Source organism: Rhinolophus sinicus, linkage group LG04 (assembly GCF_036562045.2).
Source record: "Rhinolophus sinicus isolate RSC01 linkage group LG04, ASM3656204v1, whole genome shotgun sequence".
Taxonomy (NCBI): Eukaryota; Metazoa; Chordata; class Mammalia; order Chiroptera; family Rhinolophidae; genus Rhinolophus; species Rhinolophus sinicus.
The window spans coordinates 124,972,288-124,986,296 of NC_133754.1; the positions used below are offsets into that span (position 1 = coordinate 124,972,288).

General features: G+C 36.2%; 1 protein-coding gene across 2 annotated transcripts in view; it reads left to right on the forward strand.

Moving 5' to 3' along the window:
• Positions 1-14,009, forward strand: part of MLLT3 (MLLT3 super elongation complex subunit) — a 261,128-nt gene that overhangs the window by 108,855 nt on the left and 138,264 nt on the right. The window lies entirely within an intron of this gene.

The following is a 14,009-nucleotide window of genomic DNA, read 5'->3' on the forward strand; positions in this document are numbered from 1 at the left end:
ATCTGTAAGCTATATATTCTATGTTTATTTTACCAAAATTCTTAATTTAGTTTAGAGATTTTAGTTTTCAAGTGGATTTTAATTACTCTGGATTATAACTATTTTGTGCTCTTCTGTATGGTTAAAATATCTACAAAGGATATTTTTCTTTGTATATACAAATCATTAGTGTATATATACATGTTGGAAGTAATGAAGTGCTATTTTTATAATTTTGTTTTTATGTGTATAACTATATTTTAAAGAAATTATATCACCTGTTCAGTTCATTTTTAACTATGTAACACTTGATACATATAGGAGAATATATGTATTGTGTATGTTACAAAGCAAAATAATGAAAGGAACATCCCTGAAGCTACTATCCAATTTAAGAATTAGAACATGACCAAACTATCTTTGAGCTCCTTTCCTAGTCTGCTCAGTTTTGCAGAGCTTACAGGTTAAAAAAGATCTTGGTGTGCTTACATTTTAAAATTAGGATGCTACTAGCCTTTGGGGAAGATCTAAACAGGTATATGCAATTTACATTGGGAACACCTGCAAATTAATGATTGACATCAATACATATACATAATTGATAATGGCACATACCTAGGAGGTTTTATCAATAGGACATTGACATTGAAAATGTTAACTATAGCTAGATTTAAACTTTTTCTTTTAAACTTCTTAGACTAGAATTTTTTTTTTTTTTTTTAAAGATTTTATTGGGCAAGGGGAACAGGACTTTATTGGGGAACAGTGTGTACTTCCAGGACTTTTTTCCAAGTCAAGTTGTTGTCCTTTCAATCTTAGTTGTGGAGGGTGCTGTTCAGCTTCAAGTTGTTGTCCTTTCAGTCTTAGTTGTGGAGGGCGCAGCTCAGCTCCAGGTCTAGTTGCCGTTGCTAGTTGCACGGGGCACAGCCCACCATCCCTTGCGGGAGTCGAACTGGCAACCTTGTGGTTGAGAGCCCACTGGCTGATGTGGGAATCGAACCAGCAGCCTTCGGAGTTAGGAGCATGGAGCTCCAACCACCTGAGCCACCGGGCCGGCCCGAAATTTTTTATTTTTTAAATAAGCTATTTTAAAAATCATTACTAAACCTTAAATGACATGAATACATTATTCATACAGAACACCAAATAGGTGTTTATTTAACAACATGAGCTCATATTACATGTGGGAAATCGAAGTTGGTTTATTTGAGAGGACCTTAGGTAGCCCTTCACTGACAGACCTTCTGTGTTCCCAGATCTTTGCCCCACACTCTGGGAATCAAGATTTCAAGGTTAAAAGTTACACAAGAAAATATGAACAATAGAGGAAAGTGCTATTGATTAATAAAACTCCAGGTATATGTGTGGTTATTAAAATTGTTTTCCATTTTTTTCTCCCCAAATACTGTTTTTTCCCCATTTGTACTTTTTGTTAATTACTGTTTTGGAATGTAACCGTTGTTGATTTCCGAACTGATTTTTGACTCTCAAAGAGCAGAAACCCAAAGCCTTTAAAAATATTTTGTCTTTAGCAGTAACCCTTTCAAGATTAGGAAACAAATTTTATTAATTTTGTATAGCCATTGCAGATGATTTGACTATGTCTGTCTTCCTCGTAAAATATGTATTAGATTTCATTTTGGGCTTGTATTTCCCCCTGAATTTCTTTGCGTATTATCATTGCTTTTATCTGGAAATTTCTGCCTCCTTGAGCAGGAGTGCGAGCGTCTGAATAAGTGTGGTACAAGTGATGATCCTCATTTTTGTCTTTTTAAAAAAATCTCTTATATGGTTCTTCTAATCACTTTACCTTTTTTTCTTCCCCTAATACCATATTTAAGATGGATTTGTGGAGTAAGAACAAAAATAAAACCAAATTTATATTAAAATTTAACCTTTTAATACCTAAATGTGTATCTTGATTTTTGGATGTGTAGAAAGAAGTGTGTAGTTACATAGATTTGCATTTATTTCTAGCAGTGTAGATTTTTCCTGTCAGATTGACTCTATACATTCTGGCATAAGGACAATAAAATAAGCGACAGTACTCCTTTGATTTAGAGAACCTTTTCATTAAAATTATGACCTCAAAATTATGATCTTATTTTTGACCTTTAAAAAGTAGTCACTTCCTTGTTGAGTGAAATTTGGTCATCCTCAAGCTGAATTTTTAAGCTTATGTTAAAAATGTTAGAGGCAAATTAGCTTTCTTGAATATGTCATTACTGATTCCTAGGCGTGTATTTTTAAGGAGGTTAATGTCTCTATTCCTCAGTTTCCGCTTCTGTAAAATGGAAGGTCATAACTTTTCAGGGTTGTTGTGAGAATTAAATGAGTTATTATATCCAAGCATTCTCATGTAAGTGCTTGCATTAATATTCTATTGCTGCCATAACAAATTAACACAAATTTAGCTGCTTAAAACAATACCAATTAATTATCTCATGGTTCTTTATGACAGAAGCTGGTATTGGCTCGACTGGTTTCTCTGCTCTGGGTTTCATGAGGGTGAGATCTAGGCGTTGGTCAGCTGGGCTGTTAATCATTCAGATGGTTGGCAGAATCCCATTCCGTGTGGTTGTGGGGCTGAGGTCTCTGTGACACGTCAGCTCGGCCAGCCCTTAGCTCATAGAGGCTTCTCTCTATTACTTGCACATGGACCCCCATATTTCAGAGCCAGTGAGGGAGCGACAAGTCCTCACTCCTGGAAATCTCCCTAACTTCCCGTTCAGCTGCCTCTCTCCTTTTCCTCTTGGAGCACATCTCTGATTATGGCTGGAGAAAGTTCTCTGCTTTATGATCTTGTGTGACTCGTTCGGGACCATTTGTATAATGTAGGATAATCTCATAGCCTGTGCTCAGTTGATTAGTAACCTTAACTACATCTACACAATCTTTTCACAGCAGTACTTAGATTAGTTTGACTGAATAACCAGAGGACAGGAATCCTAGGGTACAGCTGTAGAATTCTGCCTATCATGGTGCTCAAAAATGATGGTGAGGAGTAGTCTTGGAGGTAACTGACCGTGATGAAAGAAATCACATCTTTACTCAGGAGCGCAGAGTGCATTGTAAATTTCTTGTAGGTAGGCACTATTTCTTACTTTTTCATATCCTTAGGACCTTACAGTTTGCTGAATATTTATTTAAATACCTGCCATTGGTTGGTATCTTGAGTGTAATTTCTTTTTTGATATTATTCATTTTCTTTCTCTGAATCAGTAGAAGTAGTGTAGTTTTGTTTAATAACTCTGATATATCCTTGGAAAGATTAATTACTACATTTAGTTTCCCCTTACCTTTTTCCCTACTAGAGTTTCATCAAATCACAAAGATAAAATAGCTTGTCCTTCTATAGGAAGCTTCCATGACAGACCTTTTGTCATTGGAGCACAAATTTTGAATTACTTTGCCGTGTGTGTGTGAAGGATTTATGGGTCTTTTGTGTACTCTTAGCCGTAGTGTCTGTGACTTGTATTTGAAGATAGGCTGTACGCACACCATATTGTTGATAGTTGAGTGTAAAGTTGGTCAACTGCCCCAGCAAAAGGGGACACCCTATTGTTCTCTTCAAGGTGGCACCCTTAAGTAGTGAATCAATGACCGCAGACATTGGCAAGGTGATAATCACCCAGTGTTCCTTGCACCATTTTCCTGATCAACAAATCTAAGTCTTCCTTTAATGATTCTGGTAGATGTATTGGAGACTTGCCACGAAAGAAGAGTACAAATCTTCACCTTTAAGGTGCCAAGATCTTTGAAAAGGGGGTAAGCCTTCTAATGACAGTGTTTATAGGATATTCACATAGGCCTGTCTCTGTAGATATGAAAACTTATTTGTCTCGGGGATCCTTCTCATTCATTTTTTAAAAAAATTATTTTTCTTATACTCTTTCCATCAAATTGGCTTGCTCAGCTCTCCACCCCCACAACTTCTACCTCCGCAATCCCGTGTTAAGCCAGAAGAAATGAGTTTTTAAAATATATTTTTATGGAATAGTTGCTCACTCTGTTATTTCCTTTCTTTCATAAATGATGTCTTGGAATCTTTCTTGTTTTTTAATTCTGACACTTAGATGGTGTCCAAATACATATGTCTATCCTCCCCACCTAAAAAGATGCATAACATAAAATAAGTACTCTGTGCCAAAAAGTTTAAACTCCTTTGCCAAAGCACATTTCTTACCTTGCTGCCTTTGAATGCCATTACAAAGGCTGGCTGGACATTTCATATGGTTATTCCTTTGAAGAATGCCTTTCTGTCCAAATCTAGGACCAACGGTGTCCATTCACTGTTTCTTTGATCTTTCTGTATGTTTTACAGACTCATCTGGCAGTCCAGTTTCTTACATGGAAAACTGGGCCTTAGCTTGTTTAACTACTTTTAAACTAAATTTGAGCCTTCTTCACCAAATTTTATTTCGAGAGAACATATCATTTAGAAGTTCTTCGGAAGCATCAAATTCTATGTATGGCTTTTTCTTCACTCTTTTTGAAAAGTTATCCATGTTGTCAGAATAAGTTAAAAGTATCATTTGTTTAATTTGTTGAGGAATGTGTCATTCTTTCTGAGGTCATTAGTCTATTGTCAGAGAAGCAATTAGCACTCTTTATTTAAAGTCTTCTAAATTATCGACAAATTTTCAAGCCTTTTCCATTGGTGTGCATCGTTCCATTTATCTTATGGATCACCAGTCTGGTTATTAATTTTTAAAAATTGTGGTAAAATATACATAACATAAAATGTACCATTTTCACCATTTTGGAGTGTACAGTTCAGTGGCATTAAACACATTCACGTTGATGCACCTATCGGCACGATCTGTCTCCAGAACAGTTTCATCATCCCAAACCGAAAGTCAGTGTGCATTAAATACTGACTTCCCAGTCCCTTCTCGCCACTTCTCCTGGCAACCGCCATCCTACTTTCTGCCTTAATTGACTTGTTTTTTGTAATGTTTACCTTGAAAAGTGTTTATTCTTCAAGGTGTGAGTAGGGGTAGGGCCTGGGCTCAGGGAGGAAGACTTGATTTACAGGAATCAGATTGAATTTACTGCCTAAGGAAGTAATAAGTAACTCTTACCTGGCGTGTGTACTTTGGTTACTTTTCATCTGCGGGATTTGAACACTATGAATGATGAATATCACTTGTCTTTAAAATAGAGTGCTCTGTCTTGGAAGGAACAAAATAAAGCTTTGGAGTTTGAGTTATGGGTTTTACTGATATTCATCTCTCTCAAATACATGTATTTTTTCAATTTGGCTTTTTTTCAGATCATTTTCCTTCCCATTTTGAATGTTTAGTCTGTGACTACTAGAATTCAATGGGGGATAATTCCTTGTTTTCTTAGACAGCTAATGACTTGATTTTTGACATAGATGTTATCTCACGTGCCACACGGTTGTTTTGAAATCAGTTTGATAAGATTAAGATGTTGATAAAGTATAGCATTTGGGTTGTGGATACTTTGCCTGATAATTAAATTATTGGTGCAGACTGACTGCTGTGGGGCGAACGGTCTTTTTGTAGGGAAGTGGGAGTTTTCCTCAATAATACTGAATAGAGAATATAAAACAATTTTCTGGTTTTGGGCATGGGAAAGCATGGCTTGAGCTGAAAGCACGTTAGGTTTTCTCAGGAGTGGCTGTAAGCTTCTCCAAGGGCAGGATTATAGCTGTATTTGTTCATTTTTGTAAACAACTGAGTGATATGAAGGTCTGACAAGTAAGTTCGCGAACTCATCCTAGAAATAGTACTACGTACCTTGTTGTTGAATAACACTATGGTCACCTTCAAAGTACTCTCCTTGGGAAGTTATGCACTGATGCCAGCACTTAGTCCACCCTTCAAAGCAATTTTGGAATTCTTTCGGGAATGGACATCAGAGCTGTCATCATATTACCCTAGATGTCCTGAATGTCATCAGAATGTCTCCTTTTCAATATTTCCTTTATCTTCCAGTAAAGAAAGAAGTCATTGGGGGCCAGATCAGCTGAGTAGGGAGGGTGTTCCAATACAGTCATTTGTTTACTGGCTAAAAGCCCCCTGACAGATAATGCCGTGCGAGCTGGTGCATTGTTGTTTTGCAAGAGCTCCTTCGGGACCATTTTTGCACACACCTTTCTCATACCAAGATTTTCAGTTAAGATTTTCCTGTTTCTTTATCGATGTTTACTTGATCTGCTGTGCTTCTCACAGTCTGCCGATGTTTTTTGACACACAACTCGATGAATTTTTGCAGTTTTCGTCAGTTCTGCTCATTACTGGCCGCCCTGACCTCTCTTCATCAGTGATGTGTTCTCTCCCCTCAGAAAAACATTTAATCCATTTGTACACTGCCGTTTTCGTGATGGCATTATCCCCATAAACTTGGACTAACATGTCCCTGATTTCACTTCCACTCTTGCCAAGTTTAACAAGAAATTTCACGTTTGTTCATTACTCTAATTAAAGTTCAGACATTCTCGCGACAGCACACAAACATGCGCAACAACAAAAATGAATGCCATTCAGCAAGACACCGCCACACATCAACACGAACACAGCTGTGAGACTCTGATATACCAAGTTTATGAAACCTTACCGAGCTGTGTGTACAGGGCTGCCAATGTAAGTGCACAGTGGCTAGTTCGCGAACTCAATTTTGTCAGACCTGGTATGTTGGGCCTAAATAGAATTTTATTCCAGTAGTTAAGGTCCTCTGATTTTTGCTAAACAGCAGTAAGATTTTAGCCTTGGATAGTCGTAATGAAAGGTAAATAAAGAGCTTGTTTCCATAAGAAACACTTTTTACCCTTTTGTTCTCCTTCCATTTGGTAGACCAAAGGAGAACAAATGAAAAATGAGGCGTGGAATATTTTAGTGTTAACTAGTTCTGCCTTGTAACTTTCATGTACTAACTAATGTCCTTTCTGCCGTTATTTTAGGTGATCAACATAGACAAATATGTGTATATATAATTTTTTTTCATGGTCTGTTCAAGTAATTCTATTTTAGAATCTTGATACACGACAATAGATAATTATGAATGCATTTCTATAACATTTCTGAATTGGAGGTGGTTTTGTTGTTACAAAATGTCATGGATAATTAAGTAGGTTTTTATTTCCTCCCAGATTCCTCTCTATTACCGTTTTCTGTTAATCAACAAGTGCTGATACAAACACAGTAAAACTTATTTCCCTTGCCTTTGGGGAATAAACCAACTGATGGAGGCCCTTAGACATCCACTGAAACAGCGTGCAGGGCTGTGGCAGTGCGGGGGGAGCAGCTCTGCTACACAATTTAGTTTTATGAAGGCGAACTATGAGCTGGCCCTTGAGGAGTAAGTAGAAAGATTTATTTCCATTTGTCTGATACCGATTTGCATTGTCTGAGTGTGACCTTATTTTAAATTCCTTGCTAATCTTTTAGAAAAATTGTCTTTTGCATTTTTGATACCAGTGAGGTGGAATATCGTTTCATATATTTCACTAGCTTCTCTTTTCTTTGGAGGGTTGCCAGTTCGTGTGCTTTCCTCATTTCTCTCTCATTAATTGTTAAGACCGCTTTATGTTCATGTTGGCTTATAGGGGACAGGATGTTTATTGGATTTCTGTTAAAGGTATGGATTGATTTATGGGAAATTAACCTTTCTGTGATATTCCATCTTCCCAATCTAAGGGCATGCAATATCTTTTCATTTCTTCAGGTCTTATTTTATATATCTCTCAGTAAAGTTATATTGCTTTATTTATAGGTAATCTGTGTTTCTTGAGTTCATTAAGTTTTTGTTGCTTTTATAAATGGAGCCCTTTGTTCCGTTATATTTCGGAAGTAGTTATTTTAGAAAGTAGTTATTGCTGCCATGGAGGAAAGCTATATATTTTTGTGTATTACCTTATTTCTGGAAATCCCTTTTGTTCTAACCCTTTTTCAATGGACTCTCTTTGTTTTTCTGAATAGGCAGTAATCTTGTACAAATAAATATGTATGGCTTTTCTAAAAAAATACTTTATTATATTCACTAAGGTTTTCAAAACAGTTTGGAATTATGGTGGTTTTGGTGGTCATTCTTATTGATGACATACAAGAGTTCCATGATAACATTTTGGCAAACACAAAAAAGCAGAGCTCAGCACTTGGCTATAACTGACGACAGACAGAAGTACATTTCAGGAAATGTCTGACTTGCATGTGAAGGAAGTGTTACATTATGATGAAAACATATCTGCGTCTGTGTGAACACGTCCATTAATATTTTATCATTATTTGACAATTGGTCAAAAATTGCTGTACACATATAGTACAAATTTTAGATCAAGTACAGTCTGCGCATCCTTCTTACAATTAATGGTACTGATTTATTTATAATTTTAAAACTGTAAAAAGCTTTCTTTATTCCCCAGTCTCACTCCAAGGGGGAAATCATTGTTATATTTGTTTTGTAGCCTTCCAGTCTTTTCTATATGTATTTAATCACTCTATACACACACATGCACACACACACACGTATATGTATGTACACGTGTGTATATGTGTGCTTACATTCTTTTATAAAAACGAGATAATTTAAAGCAGAAAGTATACTAACTTTAAAACAGCAATAAAACATACTATACCTCTCTTTCTATGTGATTGATGTGATTTTAAATGTCCTGGCTTAGTGTTCTGCATTATATTATTATGGTGGTGATATTTTATACCTTTTTATGTTTGGAACATAGAAATAAGCAAGTGGAGGTATATCACTTCAAATGACTTATTTGAAAGTAAGATAAATTGTTTAGGTTTCCATACATCATTCAATTTTTCTAGGAGCCAACTGAAAACAGCCTTAAAATCATGTGTGAGATTTATATTTCCCTAAGAGAATTTGACTAATTAAAAGAAATTTAAATAGGACAGCTACTTTATATGTAAAATTAAACCATTAACTGAGTCTTGAGTATGCTCTTCCTTTTAAAATCTGATTAAGAAAAATAACTATAGATTTTTCAGCAGGGGTCTTATATAACTTTGATTCATATTTTCAAAGACCTTGGCCATGATCCTTATCATTTGAAAATATTTAACTGCATTTAAGTTGTGGATGTGATTACATAATTATTGTTCTCTGGGTCATAGTGTTCTTATGTTCACAATTTGTTTTCAGTATTTCATCAAATGTTTTGAATACTTTGGGTTAAGCACCATATTAGGCCCTGGTAATGCCAAGCGATATAAAATGAAAAAAAAAGTTCTTATAGATTTTACAGGTTATAGACTAGTAGGGGGCACAGAGAAGGAAATTTTAAGTGCCATAAAATATTGCTCATATACAAGATAAATATCCTCATTGACGATTCCAGAGAAATTGGTAATTTTGGGGGATGCTTAAGAGGAAGATGCCAGGAAAGTCTTAATGGGGAGAGTAGGGAAGAAGAATGATTTTTAGGTTGAGTTTTGAAAGATGAGTAGATTTCTTCCAAGCAGATGGGTAGTGGAGGGAGTATGATAGTGCTGAAGAAGTAAAGGCCAAAAGGATAGAAATCTTTTTAGTTCTAGAAACTGCAGGCAGCTGAGTTTGTTGATTGAGGAAATATTAAGCAATGGGGAAATTTCTCCAGCACAGCAGTGTACAGCAAGGATGGTAGATTGACTATTGTATGTTAGAAAAGAAGAGCTAAGAGTTAAACGAATAACCTGGAAAGCATGATGGAGTATGTATTTGAGTTTTCCCTTAATACCATAATGTCAAAATTTTGAATTGGCCTAAATAGAAAATATAGTGGCACCAGTAGGAAAATAAAACTTATTTGATAAGATTTTCCTCCCTGATCAACTTTGCTGGCTTTCACCTTTGAGCACACTGTCTTTAGCCAAATCTCTTATTATGTGTTCATGTGCCCACAAATAATTAACCAACTGTAGTTATATCACTACTGTATTTCATAAATTTTAAGATCCACATTGTAACATCTCTGAAAGTGGGGTATGTCTACTGATCAGTACTAAGAGTTTTCCTGGCTGTGTTTTCTTAGTATAGCATAAAGTAACGTTGAATCTGTTTACGGTCAGTAGCATCTTGTACTTGAAATATGGTGTTAACATTTTCTGGTCTGTCATTTAAAAAACCATATGCATATACATTTTCAACTTTTAAAAATCGTAATTATTTTTAGTGATGTGATGAGTGTTTATGAAGGTGTGTCATTGAACATTGCTGATCAATTGCGTGAATATTGTCTACTGGGTATTGGATCGCCATTTCTCTTTTAGGGATCGGAAATGATTCACAATTGTTGCCCTCTAGTTGTCTTTTTCACAACTTTTTGTACCTGAAGATGCCAGGGTCACTTGTCATTTATCAGTTCCAATTCTTAGCATCTGAATAGTCAGGTACAATTCTAAGATCTACAAAGACAATGCCAGAGGGTGGAAGATCTCCTTTTAGGATATAAACAGTTATCCAACAGTTTCTGGGATAATGTGTGAAATTCACGATTTGTGTAAGAAAAAACGGGGGTAAGTAAATGGCAAGGACAGATGTGTTGGTGTTCCCTATCATGAAACACATTTATTGGATTAAATAAATAAATAAACAAATAAAATGAAACCAGTATTTAATGCCTCTTATGCTAATTATCTTAGTCAATATGCATTCTCTTCTTTAGGACTTATTAGAACTCTGTATTTTTATGATAAACTATTACTCAACCTCCTGACTGATAATCGGTAGGATTTCTAATAGTATATATATTTTGTGTGTATAGTATATTTTGTGTGTGTGTGTGTGTGTAATAGTATAGATATATGTAATAGTATATATATATATATATGGTATTACTATTTAAATTCAGGAGTGACTAAGAGAGGGAAATAGAGGATGTGATGATGAAGAGTCTAGTTGTTGACAAGCTTTCTTGGATTGGGAGATGATGTCTATATAGATGTCTAGAGGACTCTAGGAATGGTTAAACTGGACAGGATAAGAGAAGACTGAGTTTGGAGCTTATTTGTTCAAACATGTATAGGTTGGAGGTTTCAGGTGTCAGATGGAGTATGTATTGAGACTGTATAGGCTTATCTAGCAAGAAGCTAGACACAAAACCCTCTGGATGTGAGAGACTTTAGCTTTAGCTTCAGGAGAAATTGGGAGTCTCTACTCTAGATAGTAAAGAGCTGGGAGAAGTTCATGGGCCTGGCATGCTAATAAGGGAAAATTAGAAGATGAAGTTTCAAAAGGCGCTGTTTACAAAAATCTTCCTCATTAAACAGTGTCCTCTCTGTATGTGTAAGAAAGTTGGTTTCATTTGCATAACAAAGTGGAGAGCTAATAGTTGGAATTCATCTAATGCAAAATTAGTATTTAAATTTCTAAGAAAAAAAATCTAAAATAGTAACAAGTTGTATATTGCCAAAATTTGTAGGAAAAATTGAAATACAAGTCCTTGGTTTGGAGATGAAAAAAGCTTGAAATACATGAAGTATGCATTTAAAAATTGTAGAATGTATACAAGTAGCTTGAAATGGTGAAATATGAATTAAGAATAAGTTATAGGAGGAGGCACTTACGTGAGAAGTAAATCAATATTTCCTGAAATACTGAACCCTGTAAATGAGTGCCAGTGGAGTTAGGCATTTAATATGCCTTCTCTGTGTAATTTTAAGAAACCGTTAAGTTTTTTATTTATTTGGGATGGCTTTAAGGTGTGGTCATCTTGAATTAGAGAGAGGTGTTTTAAATGATCTCCCAGTTCCTTCTGGCTCTAGAATTTAATACTCTTTTGAAAGACACTTTGCCAGTTTGATTCTGGTGGTGAAATCCTAGGAAAGTTAAGCAGATGAGGCTGTGGTTGAAAAAACATGTAGTGAGGATTTGGCCCGCCACAGTTATTTTAACAGACGGCCAACTCTTTCTCCATTCCATTTGCTCTGTAGTATCCATAATCGCTTTTTTTGAATCATGTCCTCATGTGGGTAATAGACCCTTTAAATCATTTACTTTTGTATTTATGTGCTCTGACTGAATAGAAAATTATCCACCACCCTTGTAGTGACAGGAGGAAGTTAAGACCTGGATCTCTGAAGAACTACTCAGGTGATCACTTGTGTGAGCTTGGCCAAAACAATGGCCATGCTTATTTTTCAGTGCTAAGAAAGGAACTTTTCTTTTGTTTGTCTTTTAAAAAAAAAATACTGCTTTAGCTTTTCAAATACAATCTTGACTTTGATAAGTAGTTTATAACCTCTTTCAAGTATATGTGAAATAATTGAATTTTTTCTGGTGCTCCATGCCGTAGACGTGGAAGAGATTTTTAGTTGCTGCTGTATTATTGAGAGAAGGATCTACTTGGTGGTGCTGGTGGTGTGGGGGGCTGGGATGGGGGTGGTGTAAAGAGCAATTTGATTCCTGATTCCCAATAGACACCCCACAGGGACATCAAGGATGAAAAAATCACATAACTGTGGGATTTGAGGCTACCCTTTAGGTTTCTCTTAAATTGTTCTGTGTTCTTTAGATTCCTGAGGAAAATAGCTAAATGTTGGCGCCTGTGCTACCAATTATGAAATCAAATCAAGAATTGGCCAAGAATCTTAATGGGAAATTTAACAACTCTTAGCTGTCTGACTGAAATATGTGGGTTCATCATTAGGAAAAGTATATTAATATTCCAGTTCCCAAAAAGTACTTCTAGAGAATTCATCAAGGAAAGTTTGGCTTCGGTAGGGTAACTGGCAGTAATTTGCTCATTCTCATTCTCTGTCTTTTTACTTTAAGTTCTTGAATCATAAGGATTTTTTTTTTTTTTACCAATAATACTTATTTTTCAAGGCTTAGCTTTAGGAATCTCTCTTAAATACTTCCTAAGAAAGCCACCCTTACCCTTTTATTTTTTAGTGTTACACCACACCTTGCCATTACTTCTAACACTGCAGTTGGCACATTATAATCATTTATGTACAAATTTGCCTTTTGTTTTCCTTTGAACAGGGTCTTTCTGCTTTAGCTGTCTTTATATTTGTAGCACCTAGCACTTAACAGGTGGTGAGTAAGGAACTAATCAAGAATCTATTGTGTACCCTTCATTACATGAGTCACTCTGAGATCTTAAAATAAATGGGCTTTTAGTGGTTGGCCCTTTCTCCTTCCTAAAAGGGTAGTAAGGCTTCTTCAGTGAGGCAGTACATGAGTGCTCCATGAATTAATTGGTTATCATCCTTATTCCACTGGGCTGTACAGACACATACTTGTGTTTTAAAGAGCAAAATTGCACTGAAGTGCCCAGCCCAGTAGAGTGTGGCTGTCTCTTCAATATATGAAGGAAAAGCAGTCCTACCCCTCTTCGCAGAGGCAGCTTTGAACTAGACCAGCAGCAGGCTGGCTCCATCTGAAAATGTCAACCCATCATTGTTGAGTTTCCATATGGAAATTTGTCTTTGCTCAATGCATCCTAGAAATTACTCAAGTGGATCTGTTTGCATGAAGGGAAACTTACAGAACTAGACAACTTCATGTGAAAGGCCAGGAGCCAGGAGTGAAAGCAGTTAGGCCTTGATCCAGAGGCCCGTGGAGGAGCTATTTCACGTGCTTATTTATTTCGAGGCTCCTTCCTTTGAAGAAATAAGGAAGGATTGAAATGGAAGGGTCGCAGGTGTGCCCCCACAAATTTGTGGCCTACAGTTTGGCTCTCAAGGAGACAGCATCAGTTCTTTCTGCTAATTTTCAGTTTTATTTTTGTTCTTATATTGTACACCTGCATTTTGCTTATTTTGTTGCCATAAGCCTGCTTTCCAAAGACCAAGTCCGTGGAAGAAAGGATATGGGTTTTGGCAAAGGAAGGGAGCGGATAAAATACCAAAATACCTCTTGTATTTATAGACAGAACTGTACCTTATTGTGGGCTGTGATCGTTTCACATTTTACATTGTAAGGACACGAGAAGCTTAACTCGGCACCTTGAAAGCACTGTGTTGAAGTGGTTCAGAGCATGGGCTGTAGGTAATTTCTACTCATACTTGTGAATAATTTAGCCTGTTGTCTTATATATACTGCAGCACTGTTCT